Here is a 7,606-nt window from a genome sequence, read left to right as displayed (position 1 = left end):
CTTTGCGAAGACAACCCACCTGCTCCACACCGTGAAACAGCACCGACCAGATTCGCAAGGTTCTCTGCCCGCCTCTCCGCTCAACTCTTGCCCATCTTCCCGGCACTCCCGCGTGCCTGTGGCGGAGAACACCGTCCCCAGCGCGCGCCGCGGCCCCTCCAGCCCGCGTCCTCCCCTGCGGCCCTGCGCCCGTGTTACAGCGTCTCCTCCCGCCTCCGTCGGGCGTCGTCCCGAAGCCCCCGAGTCCGCCCGTGTCCGCCGCGCCCGTCAGGGGCTCACGCCCGTGGTCAGCGCTCACGACGCGCCTCCGCCCTGGACGCCGTCGACAGGCTGCGCTCTCGGAGCGCCGGCCCCGTACCGGTCGCGCCGCTCGCGTCTGGGGCGGCCCTAAGCGGCGAGGGCTTTGCCGGGCGTGTTTCTCGACGGAGCGACGAGAGCGGCGCGAGTTCCCCGCACAGACCGGGGTCCTCACGCCAGCACGCTTGGCCTCCCGCTCTCCTGGGACCGGACGCAGCCCTGAGTCTGTCGGCGCTCCGGCCCGGGCCCGCGGCAGGAGGAGCGTCTTGATCGGGGCGGCCCGACCCGCGACGCGGGGGTTCACGCGACTCCCAGGCGGCGGCGGCGCCCGCGAGGCTGCGCGCGTCCTGTAAACCCCGCCGCCCCGCGCCCGCCGCCAGGGGGCGCAGCGCGAGCCCCGCCCCGGCCGAGCGCGCCCCCCGCGGCGCCGAGCCAGTTCCGTTAGCCGCGGGGGAAGCCGCGCTCGGGTCCCCGCCTCCCCGCTCCCTACTCACCCTGCGGCCGCCGCTACGGAGGCCCCGCACGCTCAAAAGTCGCGCGCTCCGGCGGGGCCCGGCGGATCGTGTCCTTGTGGCTGCGCCCGGCCCCAGGCCCTGCCGTCTGTTTCCGTCAGGAACGCGGGCTCCTGCGTGTCCTCCGGCCGCGGGAGCGCCAGGGCTCCTTACGGAAGGAACGTGGTTTCCCGGGGCGTCCTCCCTGCCCGCGGCGCCGCCCGCATTCCTCGCCACCCCGCGCGGGGCCGCGGCGGGAGGGGCGGCGGGACGCAGCGCGCCTGCGCGGCGGCCGCGCTGCATCCGGGTCCCCGTCCGTGCGCTGCCGCAGGTCGGTAGGCGGGAAATGGCGACTGGCTGAAGGAGCTGGCGCCGAGGCTGCTGCGGGCGACGCGGGACAGACAGCGCACGCCGCGCAGCCGGGGCCGGCGCCGGGGCCAGGGGACGCCGCTCTGCCGTCACAGTGAGGTAACCGCGCTCGCCGCGCCGCCGCCGCGCCGCGGCCGTCTGCCGGGCTCTCCGCCTGCGCGCCCGGGCTCGCCGGCGGCTCCGGCGCCGGGTAGGCACCCCGGGGGCGCGCGTCCGTGCGCGGCGTGGGCCGTCGCCCCTGCGCTGCCGCCGGGCGCCGAGCGGGCCGCGCTTCCCGCCAGCCTGCGCTCCGGGCTGCGGCCTGCGTGCTGGCGTCTGGCTCGGGTTTCACTCCGCTCCCCCCGCCCCGCGCGCCCCGATCCCACGGCTCCGGCCCCCAGACCTGCGGCCCCTCCGGGAACCGGCGTGGGTGCGCTCATCCCTCCTGGACCCGTCTGCCGGCCTCGCTAGCTCGTTCCCTACGCTGGGGCGCTTTCAGAGGGGGCGTTGCTCGCTCTCAGCCTTTGGATTCACCTTGTGAGGACCGGGAAGCAGAGATTTCACCAAGTCCTGTGTGTCTGCTGTTAAAACGCGGAGTTGACATTGTTACTTTTTGAAATCCAGAGTGAAGGCCTCTGGTTTCTGTAGTGGTCCGTTAAGGGTTTATCTTACTGTACGTAGCATTCTACGCTTTCTTTGGGTAGTAAATGCCTGTGTAGATACTTACTTTTGCATTCTTGACTAGAATTCCGTGATGAATAAGTGATGAATAATCGCAGTCGTGTTTATTTACTTCTCACTCTCGTGGTGGCTGAATGTGTGAAGGATGTTAAGTGCTTTAGAGTACCTTAGGGAAACCTACCGAGATATTGCTCGTAAACTGCACTGAGATCTTGAGATGTACTTAGTAGATGTTCCTCCAAGGCAGGGATTTACCTTTCCAATGCTTGTAAGACAATACGAAGATTACTGCCTAACATACGTATACAATTAGTGACTTCAGAGATAGGTTATCTTCGTAATTTTCAGGTTGTAGGTTTCTTTATATACCGTCTTCCCGTTCTTTGCCAAGTTTTCATTTGTTGTACAGCTGTTATCCTTACAAAGCAAGGAAATGGCTAGTTAAAGCTACTTTTATTCTGTCTTGTTATTTTCCACATTGCTGATCAGTTGTCCATAAAGAGAAGTAACAGGAGGCTGTTGGTGTTTCTCAGAATTGTTTTTCAATCTTGTTTAATTTGGGGCCTTTGTAATTTTTTTAACTAGTCAAATTAAGTTTTAAAAATGTGGTTTACATTACACATCATTTGATGTTTGTAACTGAAAGGCTTTCAGCTCTCTAGGTTTCAGTTTAAAAGATTTCACTATTGTTTGCATATTAGGATTGAATTTCATTAATAAGCAGGAACACACAAACATCATTATAATTCTCATTTGGTAGATTTTCCCCCAAGGTCATAAAGAAAGTCAAGGTAAAATGTAGCTCCTAGATGAAGCAGTCTTTTAGGATTGAGTTGAACTTCATACTTATCTTCAAAGCAGAAAGAATAGGGGGTGGGAAGTGGAGGTAAGGGCAATTGGATACTTGCTTAGTTGGTTTGTTTCAACAGTAGGGCCAGATATGTGACTTAAAAGAATATAAAGTAAATTATTGGTCTAGTGTAGATTTTTATCTGGTCACTTTAGTGACCTTTTTTTTTTGTAGTTTATAAAGCATTAATGTTTTAAATAAAATTTATTTTACAAACAGGTGAACATGCACTGTATGTAGACTTTGTCTTCAAGAACCCTTCCAGATTGCTCTGGCTCTGCATTTGTTCAGTTCTTTTGACAGTCTCTGCAGTACAGTCTGGGGCTGTGACAGCTCTGAAAGCGAGGTGGTCCTTAACCTTTGTGAACTTGTAACTGTACAGAAATTCTAAATAGGACCGCAGAGAAAAACCAAATAGAATCGGCTTATAATATTTGTTTGTAATATAATGTTCATAATATTCTACAGTGTCTCTTGGACATCCCATCTGAGCTAGTAATGCTATTCTTTTTTTCGTGGTTAAGAAATTCAGAATTAGGGGTGTTTTATCTTTGCTCAGTTCGTCTAGCTGATCCCATGTTTGAGATTTTAGGTCGGGAGGATTCTTCATGAGATTATTATACAGCAGAATCCATCCAATGCCGGTTTTTTAAAAAAACCTTCAATCTGTTGTTCAGAAAGGATGTTCTAGACTTTAGACTTGTATCTATAAGATTAATTGCAGATTGAATGAACTGGTATAAGATTACCTCATGCATAGAGTTTTGGATTAATGTGATAAAGAACAAAGTGGTTTGTCAGAATTGGAAATAAACCGTCTAACTAAATTTGTAATTTACCAAATTGTTGTGAATGCCTAAACTAGAAAAGACACTTTAGTCATAAATAACAAGTGTGCTGAGAAGACCTCGTATATGATATGCTCTAAGTAATTCTTTTGGGTGCTTACCTGACCATTTTAACTGCATTGACTACAGGGTTCGTTTGCTCTTCTTTGAAGATGAGAAGATTTAACAGAGGTGGGACTTCAGATGAATCCATACAACTCTTAGTTTCCACTTTGCATTTGCTATGACACGTATAGCTATGCCAGACATACATGCACTACTGACTTATGCCCACATTAATGTTTACTTGCAAAGCTAGACTCCGTGGTTGACTGTGTGGTTTAACTTGAGAATAGCCAATGCCAAACTTTGTGTCTCTCCTTTGTGTTATGGAATTCTTTCTACAGTGTTTTGTTTAAAAGTTGCAAATTCTCTGGAAGAGGTGCTTTATAAACTATTGCCTTTTATTGACAGTATTAGGACAGGTTAGTTTATCAAGGAAATTTGCTGATACCACAAACAGTTGAGGATTCAGAGGCAATGGAACATAGAAATGAGCTATGATTAGGAAAGGTGTGTGTAGGAACGTTAAGGAAGAAGGGCGTGGTGGGAGTAGGGTTACAGTGAGAAGCTTGGGCTTCTTGGGGTCTTTTGAAGATCTTATGAATCTGGCAGTAATGAGTGAGACTCAGTGTGGTCCCAAGAAGAATTGTGAGACCTTAAGGACACACGTGGATTACAGATTTAGCTGGCCCTTTTATCTACCTCATCTGCAGGTCCCCCATTTATTATGGTATTTTTAGAAAAGAATGGAGGAAAACACTAAAATACCGTTGGAAAAAAATTAGTGCTGTAAAATATTTACATAAAAAAGTCACTAATATAACGTTAATATAAGGTTAAGGTAGACCATTTAACTCTATTAGTGACCCCATGTTTTATGGTAATTGTACGCTCTCCTGTATTCATTTAGAGAAATTATGGAAAAGGAAGTTTATCTAGATAAAACATGAATCATCAACTGTGCTTTGACTTGAGGTTCTAGCAGTCATGTTTTCATAATAGCATAATAATTCTAGAACAAGGAAATATGTTTATTACCTTGATTAAAGAAACATAAAATTGTGCTAGTAGAAGGCATTTGAATAGTTCAGAAATAATTGGGATTATATTTAGTAATAGTGGCTTATACATAGTTTAGGAAGAATATTTTCTTTCTTTGGACTAAATACTTCTATATGGAGAAATTGAAAACTAAAAAAGCAGAGCCATTGCTAAGAATAAATAAGAAAGGGAGGTTAAGAATCTGTTAGCATCATAACATGATATTTTAAGTTTTTCATGTTGACCAGTTACTGTTTAAGTAGAAATTTAAAATACATTTTGTTAAAAGAGTGTAATATTTGTTAAAAATATACAGAACCATTAAGTATCTTTTCAGTTGAGAAAAACTATTATTATGTGTTTCAGTAATAATTGCTTTCTTCCTGATGTTCCCCAAATATGTATGATTATCCTGTTGAGTTGAAAATGATTAACTTCTTACTGACCTTACAAGTACCTGCTTTAGTATATTTTGTTAAATAAGGTAATTATAAAATATAATCCTTTAGTTTTCTGATGTACTGATAAAAATTGCTTGAAAAATATAATCACATTTCAAACTATCATGCTTTTCCCCCTCATTTGTAATATTTGTTGTTGTTGTTTAGTTGCTAAGTCGTGTCCCACTCTTTGCGACCCCATGGATTATAGCATGCCATGTTCACCTGTGCTTTACTGTCTCCTGGAGTTTGCTCAAATTCATGTTCATTGAGTCAGTGATGCTATCTAACCATCTCATCCTCTGCCACCCTTTTCTTCTGCCTTCAATCTTTGGATTCCTTACTGAGCCACCAGGGAAGTTTTAACTTTTTGTCTTCAGTTTATCTCAATCATAAGGAGTAGTTTTTCTTTGGTAGGTAGTAATATGAGTAGTAGGAAATTATTTCAGGTACTCAAAGATTTTTAGTTAAAAACTAATTTTCATTTTTACCAACGTCTCATTGATCCTTTTCTTACTATCAAATTAATGTGGTCTGACCTGACAGTAAGTTGAATATAAATTTAACTTTCTTTAAATAGAAGTTTTTATTAAAAAAGTATAAATAGTTGTATCCCTCCTCTTGCACAATTTTGGTGAGGACTATTTAAAAAGTACTTTTAGGAAAATTTTGCAAAAATTGACTTTACTTTTTATGCTTCAAAATTTTCTTTGTTAATGTATCCAGTAAGTGCATTGTAACTTGCATATATACAGGTAACTCTAGTAAATTTAAAACATGTATGTTGGAATATATGTATATTCCATAGAAAGGATAGAAATATGATGAAAAGTAATAGACTGGAGTGACAGATTTCCCATGTGCTTTTCTCATGAGTATTGTAGTACTCAGTTCTTAGGAATTCATGATTTTATATTTTTTCTAGAATAGCACATCTTGTTGTAAAGTTTTATTGGTGTGAATTCTTTTCACGCTGTGTAATAGAATGCTCTTCTTACAACATGTGTAAGTTATGTTGCAGGTAGTTAAAATTACAAGTCTTCAAATTGCTATTGCTTTAGAGCTTAAGTGAACGAAATACAAGTCTGTACATAGTAAATGCTGATTTTTGCCCTAATGGCTTTTCTGTGGAGTGTATACACAGTTTTACGTTGGGGCCTGAAACAGTATTTGTTTAAAAATCATTTTCCCTTTTCACCATCTTGTCCTCTTTCCCCAGCTTTGTAAAAAGTTATTTATTTTGGTTACGCTGGGTCTTCGTGGCTGTGCCAGGGCTTTCTGCAGTTGCTGTTGAGGTGCCTGGGCTTCCCACTTCGATGGCTTCTCTGGTTGCAGAACACGGCTCTAGACCCACGGGCTTTAGTAGTTGCACCACGCGGGTTCCGTAATTGTGGCCCATGGGCTTAGTTGCTCTGTGGCATGTGGAATCTTCCTGGACCAGGGATCAAACCTGTGTCCTCTGCCTTGGCAGGCAGATTTTTATCCACTGTACCACCCCGGAAGCCCCAGTAGTATTTTAAAACACGTATGTTAGTGGCTGTGCCTTAGTGATGAACAAACTGAATAATGCCATCTTTAAAAAATCAGGTCAGGGACTTCCCTGGTGGTCCAGTGGTTAAGCATCTGCCTTCCAGTGCAGGGGGCTCGGGCTCCATCCCTGGTCAAGCAACTAAGATCCCACTCGCCGCCAGTAACTAAGCCTGCATCCAGCGGCGGAAGGTCCCATGTGCCACGATGAATACCCAACACAGCCAATAATAAATAAATGTTTAAAAAAATCAGTTTATATTTTCATTGAGCATTTACTCATCAATAATCTAACAACCCATATGTTTTGTTTCTGTAGAAAAATTGATCATGGTTTCAGAAAAAGCATTTTTGAAAAATTTTGGTTGTTCATTGAAGAAAACTTTAAAGAGTCTTAATTTCATCAACCTATAACTCAGCAGCTCCTTTATTTTTTGTACATTTCCCTATGTTTTTCAACTTTTTATTTTGTTTATATTTAGTAGTTTTTGAAGAATTCTATAATGTTATATAGTTTTAAAAGAGAGAAAATTACATATCAAGTGATAATAACTAATAATATCTAAAAAGACCACTTCATCACACACTTCGTTGGGAAGGGCTCAGTTGAAAGAATCTCCCTGTCTTAAAGCTGATGATTCATATAATACTGTTCTGCTTAATCTTCCTGCTCTGGTTGACTTTTGACTTTTGTTGGATGATAAGTAGGAGAGACCAAGAAATCTCTTCCTTCTGTAAAGTCTTTTAATGAAGGGCTTGGGAAGGTAGTGAAGAGTAAAAGTGGACCGTTGTAGTATCTGAACCTGTTAATTTCAGATTATGCAACTGGAAGAGACAGTGAAAACAGATGCTGATATTTTTGTCATGGGGAGTAACTAAGGCAGTGATTTTTTTTTTTAGCATTTTCTTTCTCAGGTGTAAATTGAGTAGAGCTACTGCTTGTAATAGAGTATAAATTAATAAACTTATAGAAATTTAGAGCTAGAGGAGACCAAAGGGGTCATCTAGTTTTTGTTTCCTTAACGATGAACCATCTGAAGA

The 7,606-nt window shown here is 44.6% G+C and overlaps 1 protein-coding gene across 3 annotated transcripts in view; it reads left to right on the top strand.

Annotated features, from left to right (window-relative positions):
- Positions 1-808: 808 nt before the first annotated feature.
- Positions 809-7,606, top strand: part of CTDSPL2 (CTD small phosphatase like 2) — a 77,548-nt gene continuing 70,750 nt past the window's right edge. For 2 of the 3 annotated variants that reach the window (XR_008687260.2, XM_055436240.2), the window contains exon 1: positions 813-1,256. The gene's annotated coding sequence lies outside the window, so the exon portion shown is untranslated. Of the gene's footprint in view, positions 1,257-7,606 lie in introns of all 3 variants that reach the window. The other variant, XM_055436241.2, reaches the window with a different exon arrangement.

The sequence above is a fragment of the Moschus berezovskii genome, chromosome 9 (assembly GCF_049115385.1).
Source record: "Moschus berezovskii isolate FMDL1 chromosome 9, NW_MosBer_1.0, whole genome shotgun sequence".
In the NCBI taxonomy this organism is placed as follows: Eukaryota; Metazoa; Chordata; class Mammalia; order Artiodactyla; family Moschidae; genus Moschus; species Moschus berezovskii.
Note: the sequence above shows the minus strand (reverse complement) of the source record. Positions and strands in the feature narration are given on the sequence as shown.